This window comes from Salvelinus fontinalis, chromosome 2 (genome assembly GCF_029448725.1).
Source record: "Salvelinus fontinalis isolate EN_2023a chromosome 2, ASM2944872v1, whole genome shotgun sequence".
Classification (NCBI taxonomy): Eukaryota; Metazoa; Chordata; class Actinopteri; order Salmoniformes; family Salmonidae; genus Salvelinus; species Salvelinus fontinalis.
Genome location: NC_074666.1, coordinates 85,961,516 through 85,975,330, shown reverse-complemented (window position 1 = coordinate 85,975,330; position 13,815 = coordinate 85,961,516). Strand labels below are relative to the sequence as shown.

The 13,815-nt window shown below is 41.4% G+C and overlaps 1 protein-coding gene across 2 annotated transcripts in view; it reads left to right on the top strand.

The window, feature by feature from the left end:
* The window catches only part of LOC129830137 (protein ELFN1-like), a 79,078-nt gene that overhangs the window by 22,133 nt on the left and 43,130 nt on the right, over nt 1-13,815 (top strand). The window lies entirely within an intron of this gene.

Sequence of the window (13,815 nt, the reverse complement as noted above, 5' to 3'; positions counted from 1 at the left end):
ATTGCTGGACAGCTAACTCCCTCTCACTCCCTCTCACTCTCTCTCCATTTAACTGTCTGGCTCAGATATGAGTTCATTAGCACTGGATGGTGATGGTCAACAACTTTCCATTGTCATTCCCTGGGTGACGAACTGTCCCCAAATGAATAACTCTGTAGATTCATGAGGTCTGAGAATAACACTCCCTTAATTGGATTCATTTACAGATGATCATCGTCCTCATTAACACCATTTCTGCACAATGATGTAGACTCATCCTTTTATTGCCTCTCCTCCCTCCGGAAATATACAATTATCTTTTTTAAATTGATTTCTGCCACATGCAGAGTTGTAACAACTCACACATTCCCACATAAAACTGCTCCGGACAGAACACACACACGACACACGCACACTAGGTTTATCTCCCCTTTGCATGCACATACATCTAGGTCAGAAGGAGGTTTAACACATATGTCTCTTTTCATGTTTGTCTGACTCTAATCCACTCGAATCCCTTATTTGTCATGCTTAGAGTGTGCTGTAAGTATTAAAGTTCAGGAGGAAAAGGAGATCATGGTGGGACTGGAGAACAGGACTTGGGGCCCTCTCTACTGCTAGCTGACATTATCACAGTCTACAGTGCCTTGAGCAGATCCCTCCCCCCAGTACTGTCCATTGATCTTAGATTTCCCAAGATCCCTCTGAAGGCTGGTGCCTCAACCAACTGTCCAGGAATTTAGGGAGTAGTACACAGAAGTAATGTTATGCAGGACACATTTCCCTCAAGCGGCCACCGCCCTGCATCTAACCTTCACTTTGGCTCCTTGAAGTGGTCAAGAGGCTGCATTGGCTAATGCCTCTCCATTTCCTACAGAGCATCGTCAATTATGTTCTCAGCATGTCATGTTGGCACAGAGTTGGATTAAGGGCAAGACTGTTCAAACCAAGTGAGCAGTATTCAAATCACACTGGGATTGCTTTCAATGGTATTTCTTTCCTCTCCATTCTTTTCCTGGAAATTGTCAGGTAATCCAATATATATATATAGATTGGTCTACTAAATTATATTGTATTTTATATTTCAATGTTCAATATAAACACATTTGCGTGGTTCCTTTAACTATTTTAGTTGTTAACTTGGGGTCTCCATTCAACATTAGGGCACAAACACAACATGCCTTTCCCACAGCCCTCAGAGATTCTTCACAGTATATTAGAATGAAAATGGTCATCTGCTCTGCTCAAATGCATGTTAAACATCTTCATATACTGTACTTTCGCTACGACATTTCATCTCACCTTTACCGGATCACTTCCTTTTTAACACCAGTTTTCATGCATACTGCTCGAGAATTCAAGATCTGAATTCCTGTTACATTACGTGAATTCAGTCAGCCAGACGAAGACATCTAGGCGTAGCCGTGTCACTAGCAGCACCTCAACAGTGAGGTACAAAACCACTAGCTACTCATGTTCAGGAGTCGGACTCATTTGTGAGAGACTCGTGGTTATCAGTCAAACAAGATGACATTTTCATCTGGGGATAATGTGTTAAGCAGATCCCTCTTCCCCGAGGCCTAGAGAAAACCTACTCTCAGACTGAAAGGTACATTTGTCACACTGAGAATTTGATCGGATTTGTAAGTTCCAGAGGTGAAACTTTGACCTGCATGCAGAGATAACAAGAAACTTGTGCTGGTTTGGGGCAACTTTGGATCCACATTGTATTTTGCACAGAGGAAGAGCTAAGGCAGCGTAAGAAAGAGAAGGCGTGGGAGAGAGAGAACAAAAACAGACTCTACTGCTCTACTGACAGACTGGTATAGTACCTTTCCAAAAGAAGGCTCAGTCAATCATAACTCAAGGCAGAGGGGAGAGGGGAGAGGGAAGAGGGGAGAGAGGACGACGTCCATCTCCGGGCCCTCTTTCTCCGCGGTGCTCCTTTAACACATTAGAGTGATGGACGTGTGTCAGCCAGCGTGGATCAGGGAGGTGACGTACGGGGATAATTTGCTGTCTTACGTCTCAGCTGCTTAATGGAACCCAGTGGCAGGAGAGCTGAAGGAGAGGCACGGAGGGTGTGGGGATACAGTTCACCAGGACAAGCTGTGCTACTCACCTCTTCCTAAAGCTCACCTGTCAAACACTTCTCACCTGTGTGTAGAAACAAGGGTTCGGTTAAAACACCATGTACAAGGTCAATTTACAGTAACAGTTTCCACACGACTTTAGAGATGTGTAAAACATTTCAATAAAAGACAAAGTACTAGTAAATTTACATGACTATAGCATTCAATACCGTTTTGCCTGTGATTAAATTGTAGCATAGCATAATTCTGAATAATAATAAAACAATTAAAAAAGTAATACCAGCTTGGGTAGTGAGGATGTATTTCTCTCCAGACAGAAAGGAAAGATCTGCTTTGTAGTTGTTTGTGAAACCAAAAGGCTGTCCTCTTCCCTCAACAATTTGTTCAGACTTGCCTTTCCCACATTGCGTCTCACGTTGTGTCCCTTTTCCCTCATGTAAATTGTCTTTACAGGCTGCGTCATAATACAGATCAGTGGCACGCGTCGGAACATCAAAGGAGAGTATTAAAAGTGTTGTGACTGGACCGTGTTTACAGAGAGATTATAAAAGCGCAGTGGAAGCTCATTCTCTGTCTATTGTTAATAAGCTGTGCTGTGGGATAGCTGAAATAAGAACAATCTGGAACAAGTCGTCAGGCCTTTATTGTTCCAGCTTGGAAAAGGTCAAACATTCCATTCCCTGAAGTTTACTCTCGGGGGCTCGGAGTTAAAGCAAACAACCAATAAAGATATCTTCAAGGGGATATTTAGTTCCCATTATTATCTGGGTTGGGTACATTTCAAGCTTACTTACTGATTGCAGGCATGGGAGAAATAATTCAATGAAAGACACAAAATGGGCACTCATTAGGGAAGCAAGCCAATTGTGGGCCTGTGGATGGTGCATTCTGCTGGCTCCTACAGGACGGAGCATCCTCGTGGAATCATTGTTCTAATGAGGTTGGCACTATGTTACCCCGTGCCAGCACAGTGACAAATCACTGTCAAGCTTCCACTAAATGAGGCATTTTAAAGACAAACAGTAAAATGCCCACCATATGCATTACATTACAGATAGATGTGTGTGTCGGGGAATGGTGCACTCTTGTTTTCTGTCTAGTGGAAAGGGAAGTAGACATCTCTTCTCTAACTGAACTTCTCTAATCCATTAAAGGTTACGCCCTTTGAATCAAAATAGCTCCCTTGTTATTTGAGTTTCATCAAAATATTCACGTTGCATTAACATTTTGAGAGCTTGGGACTGTAATGTTCTTAAAAGAGAATTCGTAGGTAATTGGCTTTAACATTTTCGAACCCTCATTGGTTTGAAAGGTGTCAGCAATTTTGATCTAGTACTCTTTTGAACTTCACATGAATTGGGGGTACAGTATTTACCGTGCTATATAGGCAGAGAACAATGAACAGAACAAGGCTATGTCCATTACACATTTTTAACAAAAATGCAGATAGAACCTTATAGACCGAAACTCTCGATATTATAGAAAGTTGATTGAATTTGCAAAAATTTATCTACAGTTGAAGTCGGAAGTTTACATATACTTAGGTTGGAGTCATTCAAACTTGTTTTTCAACCACTCCACAAAATTCTTGTTAACAAACTATAGTTTTGGCAAGTCGGTTAGGACATCTACTTTGTATATGACACAAGTAATTTTTCCAACAATTGTTTACGGACAGATTATTTCACTTATAATTCACTGTATCACAATTCCAGTGGGTCAGAAGTTTACATACACTAAGTTGACTGTGCCTTTAAACAGCTTGGAAAATACCAGAAAATTATGTCATGGCTTTAGAAGCTTCTGATATGCTAATTGACATAATTTGAGTCAATTGGAGGTGTACCTGTGGATGTATTTCAAGGCCTACCTTCAAACTCAGTGCCTCTTTGCTTGACATCATGTGAAAATCAAAAGAAATCAGCCAAGACCTCAGAAAAAAAATTGTAGACCTTCACAAGTCTGGTTCATCCTTGGGAGCAATTTCCAAATGCCTGAAGGTACCACATTCATCTGTAAACACAATAGTACGCAAGTATAAACACCATGGGACCACGCAGCCGTCATACCGCTCAGGAAGGAGACGTGTTCTCCTAGAGATGAACATACTTTGGTGTGAAAAGTGCTAATCAATCCCAGAACAACAGCAAAGGACCTTGTGAAGATGCTGGAGGAAACAGGTACAAAAGCATCTATATCCACAGTAAAACGAGTCCTATATCGACATAACCTGAAAAGCCGCTCAGCAAGGAAGAAGCCACTGCTCCAACACCGCCATAAAAAAGCCAGACAACGGTTTGCAACTGCACATGGGGACAAAGATCATACTTTTTGGAGAAATGTCCTCTGGTCTGATGAAACAAAAATAGAACTGTTTGGCCATAATCACCATCGTTATGTTTGGAGGAAAAAGGGGGAGGCTTGCAAGCCGAAGAACACCATCCCAACGATGAAGCACGGGTGGCAGCATCAGGTTGTGGAGGTGCTTTGCTGCAGGAGGGACTGGTGCACTTCACAAAATAGTTGGCATCATGAGGGAGGAAAAATGTGGATATATTGAAGCAACATCTCAAGACATCAGTCAGGAAGTTAAAGCTTGGTCGCAAATGGGTCTTCCAAATGGACAATGACCCCAAGCATACTCCAAAGTTGTTGCAAAATGACTTAAGGACAACAAAGTCAAGGTATTGGAGTGGCCATCACAAAGCCCTGACCTCAATCATATAGAACATTTGTGGGCAGAACTGAAAAAGCGTGTGCGAGCAAGGAGGCCTACAAACCTGACTCAGTTACACCAGCTCTGTCAGGAGGAATGGGCCAAAATTCACCCAACTTATTGTGGGAAGCTTGTGGAAGGCTACCCGAAACGTTTGACCCAAGTTAAACAATTTAAAGGCAATGCTACCAAACACTAATTGAGTGTATGTAAACTTCTGACCCACTGGGAATGAGATGAAAGAAATAAAAGCTGAAATTAATCATTCTCTCTACTATTATTCTGACATTTCACATTGTTAAAATAAAGTGGTGATGCTTACTGACCTAAGACAGGGACTTTTTACTAGGATTAAATGCCAGGAACTGTGAAACATTTAGTTTAAATGTATTTGGCTAAGGTGTATGTAAACTTCCAACTTAAACCTTACAGTACACAGTTTTCTCTGACTGTGCAAGATCTGTCTCATGTGTATGAAAGCCTCCTAACAGCAGCATCGTGTAGGAGCAGTGCAGGGGGGGCTACATGTACAGTCCTGCTAGTGTAACACTATGGTTGTTTTGCCCCAATGGCCATTGTACGGTTCATAAGCCTGATTTATAGTCATATTAGCAGAACCACATCTCCACTTACACGTAAAGGGCAGACCCGGGATTCGAACTGCAAACCCTCTGGCTGCTGGCTCGCCTCTCTTACCGCTAGGCTACTTGCCGTTACAATGGTCCATAATGAACACGGTGCCACCATGGTCCTCTAGAGTGTGTCCCTGGAAGCTACGGTAGGCCTGTATTGCACACAGTCGTTTGCAGAAAGGAAAGTCATCCTTTGTACCAACGTACCAATGTCCCATCAGTCCCCTGATGGTTGTCTAGGTAAAGGTGTTGGAGGCAAATCTCTCACCTCCTATCCTCAGAACAGTGCTACATATGCTACACGTTACTCTCTCAGGTGCACACAATTTCTGCCATGACTTTCAAAGGTTTCCATGAATACTGCAATTGTTTCAAAGGAAAACATTTGAATTACCCAAGAGCAAAGACAAATACCTTTTAAGTTCCATTTCATATTACTTACTTTGGTGAATTATTCATTTTCTGACCTAGGCTTGCGTGGTAACCATGTGAACTGTGAATCTGAGTATACTTTATACTCAGGCACTTATTACATTTCGATGAATCCACCTCTCGGTTCAGAAGGTATGATACCTTTATGGCAAAGAAAGGCGTGGTCAAGACTCCCTAGATAATGTGGGCGTGTCCTTTAAAGCTAGAACCTTAAAACCTCAGTTAATACTGAGGGAAATGGCATTATGTCGAGTATGTGTGATTGCCTTAGGCAGCACATCTTGGTTCTTTAATATAGCCCATAGCTGTTGAATGGTGGTGAGGAGATTTGGTTTGTTAATGGGGTGTTAATGGACTGCTCTTTTGGTTATCAGCATAGAAACAGTATTACTACTACTAAGTGCTTATATAACCATATTAAGCACCATGTCACTCAGGCATGTACTGTTAGAATGTTTAGCTGGTAGAGTAGTGTGCACTAGTGCTAATAGTGTTTCCAGTCCATTAGCACTGAAATAATAGAAAAGAGAAAGATATATACAGTACCAGTCAAAAGTTTGGACACAGCTACTCATTCAAGGGTTTTTCTTTATTTTTACTATTTTCTACAATGTAGAGTAATAGTGAAGACATCAAAACTATAAAATAACACATATGGAATCATGTAGTAACCAAAAAAGTGTTAAACAAATCAAAATATATTTTATATTTGAGATTCTTCAAAGGAGCCACCCTTTGCCTTAATGAAATATTTGCACACTCTTGGCATTCTCTCAACCTGCTTCATGAGGAATGATTTTCCAACAGTCTTGAAGGAGTTCCCACATATGCTGAGCACTTGTTGGCTGCTTTTCCTTCACTCTGCGGTCCAACTCATCCCAAACCGCCTCAATTGGGTTAATGTTGGGTGATTGTGGAGGCCAGGTCATCTGATGCAGCACTCCATCACTCTCATACTTGGTCAAATAGCCCTTACACAGCCTGGAGGTATGTTTTGGGTCATTGTCCTTTTGAAAAACAAATGATAGTCCCACTAAGCGCAAACAAGATGGGATGGCGTATCGCTGAAGAATGCTGTGGTAGCCAAGCTGGTTGTGTGCCTTGAATTCTAATCAAATAATAGACAGTGTCACCAGCAAAGCACCCCACACCATCCCACCTCCTCCTCCATGCTTCACTGTGGGAACCACACATGCGGAGATAATCCGTTCACCTACTCTGCGTCTCACAAAGACTCGGCGGTTGTAACCAAAAATCTCACATTTGGACTCATCAGACCAAAAGACAGATTTCCACTGGTCTAATGTTCATTGCTTCTGTTTCTTGGCCCAAGCTAGTCTCTTCTTATTATTGGTGTCCTTTATTAGTGGTTTCTTTGCAGCAATTCGACAATGAAGGCCTGATTCACACTGAACAGTTGATGTTGAGATGTGTCTGTTACTTGAACTCTGTGATGCATTTATTTGGGCTGCAATCTGAGGTTCAGTTCTCTGTGAACTTATCCTCTGCAGCAGAGGTAACTCTGGGTCTTCCTTTCCTGTGGCGGTCCTCATGAGAGCCAGTTTCATCATAGCCTTGATGGTTTTTGCAACTGCACTTGAAGAAACTTTCAAAGTTCTTGACATTTTCCGAATTGACTGACGTTCATGTCTTCAAGTAATAATGGACTGTCGTTTCTCTTTGCTTATTTGAGCTGTTCTTGCCATAATATGGATTGATCTTCTACCAAATAAGGCTATCTTCTGTATACCAACTCTACTGTACCTTGTCACAACACAACTGATTAGCTCAAATGCATTAAGAAGGAAAGAAATTCCACAAATTAATCTTTAATAAGGCACACCTGTTAATTGAAATGCATTCCTGAGGCCAGATTCACAAAACCTTAAGAAGGTTTTTTCCTTAACTATAGACTTAAGAAAGTTAAGCAAAGTTGCCAGTAACGCTACTGTACACCAGATTCAGAAACACTACTGTACTGTACACCAGAGGCAGTAACGCTACGTACACCAGATTCAGTAACACTACTGTACTCTACACCAGAGGCAGTAAAGCTAATGTACGCCACACCAGAGGCAGTAAAGCTACTGTACTCCACACCAGAGGTAGTAAAGCTAATGTACTCTACACCAGAGGCAGTAACACTACTGTACCCCAGAGGCAGCTACAGTAATGGTAGTGGTGCATAGGAAACAAAGCATTTGGGCTTGAGGGTTTAGCTTCACCTCTTGTAAATTGTAGTCGTTTACTTGTCTTCGGTAATTAGTCAAAACCTTTCTGTTACTACGGGCTAACAAACAGCAGTCCACTGAAAATTAAGGAGGCTGGAGATGCTGGTACAGAGTACAGCTTGTGGACATGTTTTTGCCAATTACTCCAATCTGTAGCTACTCCTTGTCTGCGCTCCAGGTGCAATACATGTTGCACCGTTGAAAGGTGAGCTCATCAATCTATTTTGGGGCGCATTGACTGGCGTTTCTTTGCTTTGAGATTGTAAACGGCTCTGTCCCCTTGTGCTGCTGTTTGATTGACATGGCAGGAGTCCCAGTCTGGGCTAAGCCTCAGCAGGCTCTCAGAGTGTCTCTCTAATGAAGACCTCACGCTTCAGGCACACGAACACAATACAACACAGAGCCCTGGAGCAGGCAGGGGGCAGGGAGGTGTGGCAACAACAAGCAAACAACGAATTGCGTGAATTTGCCGAGTCACAAGTCACTTGTGGAGTGTCTTGGAGCAGTGTTTTAAAACATTATTACAAAATCAAGACTGGATCTTGGGCTCAAACTTTGCCTCCTAGAAAGAGAACACTTTGAGTGAGCCAATATTATTATTTGACCCTAATAATTTAATGCATAATGTTTTCCTTTGTAAGCACTTCTGTGCAAGTTCCATCATGCTTCAGAATCATTCTAGATACATGACATTGACCCAAAAGATATATGAAGATTGTTTCGTGTCCCATTTTGTTTTGTGTCCTCTAAAATAGCCGAGAATGTGCAATTTTACTTTAATTTGGCATAATTATCAATTAAATGTAAGACAATTAATTTCTGCATCTTAATAGTTGAATGGCATCTACCCCTTGTATCAAAGCATAATTAAATAGGCTAGGGTTATGAAGGATGGTTAACATGTCAAGCAACCGTTTAAAGAGGTCCAAAAATCTTAGAGAAGACAGTCTTGATATTTTCTAATTATTGTATCAAACCTGTATGGTGTGAGCTATAGAATGCTAGACCACAGCTGTGTTTGGAACATGTTGTGGCACTGAGTTGCTCTGGATTCTAAGTTACAGCAGACGTCAACACTGTGGCTTTATCAGACCCAAAGGCACATTACCAGCTCTCTCAGGCCCTTTTATGAATCAAGTGTGGCAACAGTCATTAATATGAAGACGTTGTGTAATGCTTAGAGTGCAAACACTTAGCTACTGAATCTATCTATAGCTATTCATTACTGTTTCCACTACTGAGCACTCTTGAAGTAAACTGAAAAAAATCAGCTGCGGCACAATTTTATTACAATCTGTCCGTTTCTTGATTTAAGAATCCATTTGTGTTTGATCACTTAGAGAATCCAAGAGGCTCATCGTTTTAGAGAACCTAGTGTGTGATTTTCTGCAAAAACGAATGCTCTCAAGGCTAAAATAGTGTCAAGAATTGGTCCAGCAATATGTGCAAGGCTATTGACATGGGTGTCTATATTCAGAAGGGCCACCCAGCTCTTGTGAAGGATCCAGGTTATTGTGTGGTGATTTATTGAGCTTATACTGCAGCCAGAACAAAGTGCCCTAACCTGGCAAGTAGGATGTCGTGGTGGTGAGTGATTTCCAGAAGCTTCAGTGGGCCACATTGCAGCAGAAGCCCAGTGTGCTCTGAATGATAACATGCTCATAACGGAATCAGAAGCAGGAAATTGATTTTCCACTTTCAGTTTTATCAATGTTGAATATTTGAATGGGCATACATTAACAGTGTGGGAGGGCTTGGCCGGATGGCTGGATGACTGTTCACTTTCACTCATTGCTTTGGAGCATTGGACAAGGATGTGTTTAAAGTACAGGGCACTTCTCTCTGTTCCGTAAAGCAGCTAGGAGATGGTGTCTCATAACATAAGCTTGTTAAACAAACTCCTGAAGCAGGAGCAGAACACTTGGCCCGCTACCGTCACTCCTGTAGAGAGTACTGTATGTGTGCACTGGGCTTGTTCAACACAGCCCTAATGATTGGTGCAACCCTACAGTCAGCCACCCTCAACATTGCACGTCCTTACCTTCAACTCGATACTTTAAAGGAGTTAGGTGAAATAGGGGAAAGACAGCCTGGGTCATTTCTTCATTGTGGATTGTCCACAAGGAATGTACAAGCCTTTCGCATCGTTCACTACAATACAATTCAGTCAAGCCACAGGCACACCACTAGTTAAAGCTCTTCAAGTCATTTGCAATCTGCAATTGTTTTGTTTATGCATTTGGAGAGGACAATGTTATTCGTTCCGGCATCATGCCTCAAGCTTGCTGAAAATGTGAAGGACATCAACATGCAACACAGAGTGCAGAGGACTTACAGCACAGCACAAAGGACTTCCATCAATTAGTGTGCAACTGGCCTTAATGGGGGGCTCACTATACAATATACTCATGGAAAATCATTCCTGTTTACAGGCCATTTACATCCTTCATTCAGATCTACATGCAGAACTTAATTCCTCACATAAGGGAGGCATTTATTATACATGTGTAAATGAGAAGATATTTGTTTCCATGGTGCTGTAGCTCATTATTCTGTGGCGTTGTGCGGTCTGACACGACACATCTGCAGGCCAATGTCACCAGGAGTTCATTTTGGATTCGCTAGTTGTTCTCCAAGTCTAGAATAGTACATTTTGAATATGTCCAACTTACTTTGATTAATATTCTTCTCAGACAGAGAGAGGAACTTTATGACTCAGCACTGTGATGCTCTGCAGTGCTCCAGTGATCCTGCTCAATGTCCCCAGAATTCCACTGAGTCCAAACCCACTAATGGCACTGATGACAATAGTTATCGCCATCTTTTTCTGTCAGGGAGAGTTGTTGAGAGACCAGGAGGCACTGCAGGCCTTCTCATTCTAATTTCAAGTTTGGGCCATATCAGGAGAGGATCTACCCCTAACTGTTTGATGTTTTGCTGATATTCTCTGGATGAGATCTTCTTCTTGGACATAGTTCTGTTGTGCCTCCAGATTTGTGTTAACAAATTTCTTCCCACCTGACTTCCTTATAACATTTACTTGAATGTACATTTCAGTGAGAAGTGCCGGTTATCGACGTTCTTGGTTATGATCCAGGTAGCAGGCTTAGCTGTATCCCTCAACGAAAGTGTACCCCGCGAGGACTGTTAATTAGCCTCACTTTTGTTTTGCGTTTCCTGATTAGCCCGCTACAGTACTCCAGCCCTGTAGCAGGGGTTACAAAGGAAATGAAATCTTCCACATGGAAACAAATACATAAATATGATGTGTTACTTGATATGTTTCATTAATGACTGAATACCAAGAGCTGGTTAAAAATAGATGTTCTTCAGGCTGCTATATTGTGATGAAAAATGCACCAGGCATCATTGAGCAGGCTACTCGTTTCATGGTGTTGTGTTCTAGTTTCAATTGATTATCTAATAATTATTTCAACCCGACTTGAAAAAGACTTCACACAAGGAGGTCAGTTGTTTGTGTCAGCATGGTGACTTTTAGTGTTTCAGAGGTTTACAGATGGGTTAAGAGATTTAATGACAACTATTCTAAAGCTCATCTCATCACTGATCTCTTCTGTTAATTATAGCGGGTCACACTTATAGCAAACTATACTATGAAGAAAATATCTGTTGAAAAGCAACTGTGTGTTAAGGTTACGTTTACGTTTAGGGTTAGGTTGATAATCAGGGTTAGGATACGGATTAAGGTTAGTGTTAGTGTAAGGGTTAAGTTTAGGGTTAGGATAAGGGTCAAGGTTATTGTTAGAACTAGGGTCAGGGTTAGTAGATAGTTAGCTGAAATGTCACTGATCTATCCAAATAAAGTGTCACCTTATAGTGTGCCGTTCATGTTCGAACAATACCCAATCCATCAGTCACTTGGTGTCTTCATGTAGCTTGGTCTTTGTTGTATTGAAAGCACACAATGTTGGAAGAATCCTTTCTATTCCTGAAAATAACCCCTATTCATTAGTGTCTTAAGGGCTCCCACACTTTCCTTTTTGTGCCTCAGAAGCAATCCTAGATTACCGTTATACACTGGATTTCCATGCAACTCTCCGTAGCTTTTGAGGCCCCGGAGAAAAACTGCTCAAAGCAATAATAGTCCCAGAGTAAAAAACACATGCAGTGAGCCTGTTATACTGTCATGCTAATCTTTCCACCCTACATATCCAGTATAATACCACATTATTGCCTGTGTCACTTAAGAGATCCTGCTTTGATTAAGTATAAAAGTCATTATGGCCTTTTAGAAATCTCTATGAAGATGCTCTTGGTGAATGATTCTTGAGAGCAAAAACAGGCAAGGGAGTACATTAATATCTTTGTCACATCTGTGTGTATGAGGACATTTGTAGGAGCACAGTACTATTCAGACACAAAGCCTTCGCAAAGAGGCAGAGATCAGCTACTAAATGAATAATTCCCCCGGCGAAGTACAAAGAAACCCCCTGAGTGCATGTCATGTAATAGCTTCCCCTAGCATTCCTCGGTGTACCATTCAGTCCTTCTATACGTTAGAGCAGAACAGCCATGTTCACAACCACCAGTCCTTATACTCCATTTGAAAGTCGATGTAACAAAAGATGTTGAAATTCAGCCTTGCACAGATCTGCATAGTCCTCTTTTACAGGGCAAGAGTTAAGTGTACAGCTTTCAGGTGTTATAACATTGAGCGCGACATGTGTTACATTGATAGTTGGAAGCATTAACTCTCCATAATGGAATAGTGAGCAGACATCATATTTGGACATGACGAGCTTCTAATAGGACAGTGGGTGGGGGGGGGGGTTCATACAGTCATGACAATGTCATCTTGATGTATTCATGACGCGATTACATTTTTAGATGGCTCATGAATGTTATATGAACGTTAGCATTTCAACGGACAGGTCGTAAAAGGTGAAAGCCATCAAGTAATGATGGGATGTTATTGTAAAACAGTGTACTGGAAGAGTTTCACTCTTTTTGTAATTGTAGCGTTTGTCAGAGGATTAACATTAGCAAACATGTAGGCGTAACAGTACAGTACACATTACACAAATGCGCCACTTGACCTCCAGAGTCCAGTTAAGACATAGTGTGCATGATGCCAACATTCGCTGCTGCTATCAATTCATGCAACCCTTTCTAGAGTAGTCAGTCAACCTCACTATTACAGCTGGTCATGAGCATTAAGCTAAAAAATGAGTTAGTCAAGCTGACAAAAATTTCTGACAAAAATCTCAAAATAAAAAACTTTGAACAGTGCTCCTCCCTTGTGTCCTGAGGTCCTTCCTTTAACTAAGGTAGTGCGTTAATAAGCATGTTGTTATGATTCGTTTTTAGCTTACTAGCATTTTGGTGGTTGGTAAAATGAGATCGCCTGAAGATTCCAGCTCCCCGTGGACTAAAGAAATGTATCTCACACGTGTTGTGTTGGTCTCACACTTCTTTCAGTATAACAACTCATCTTAACATGCACATGCTTGTACAATAATGCCATATACCTTCAATATTGAAACAGTAAACTTGTAGTAAAAGTATCTGGAAACCAATTTTGTTTGAAATGTGTTTGGAAGGGCCAGAGAATATTTACATTGCCTGATGGTAGACAATAATACTGTATAATCTATTTTTGGCATGTTCATTTCAAGGATTTCGGTGTGTTTTGTTTTCCTAGTGGCTTACTGTTTGCAGGTGCATCAGAAAAGTCCTACTCTCTCAGTCTCCCTAGAGGGAACTAACAGTGT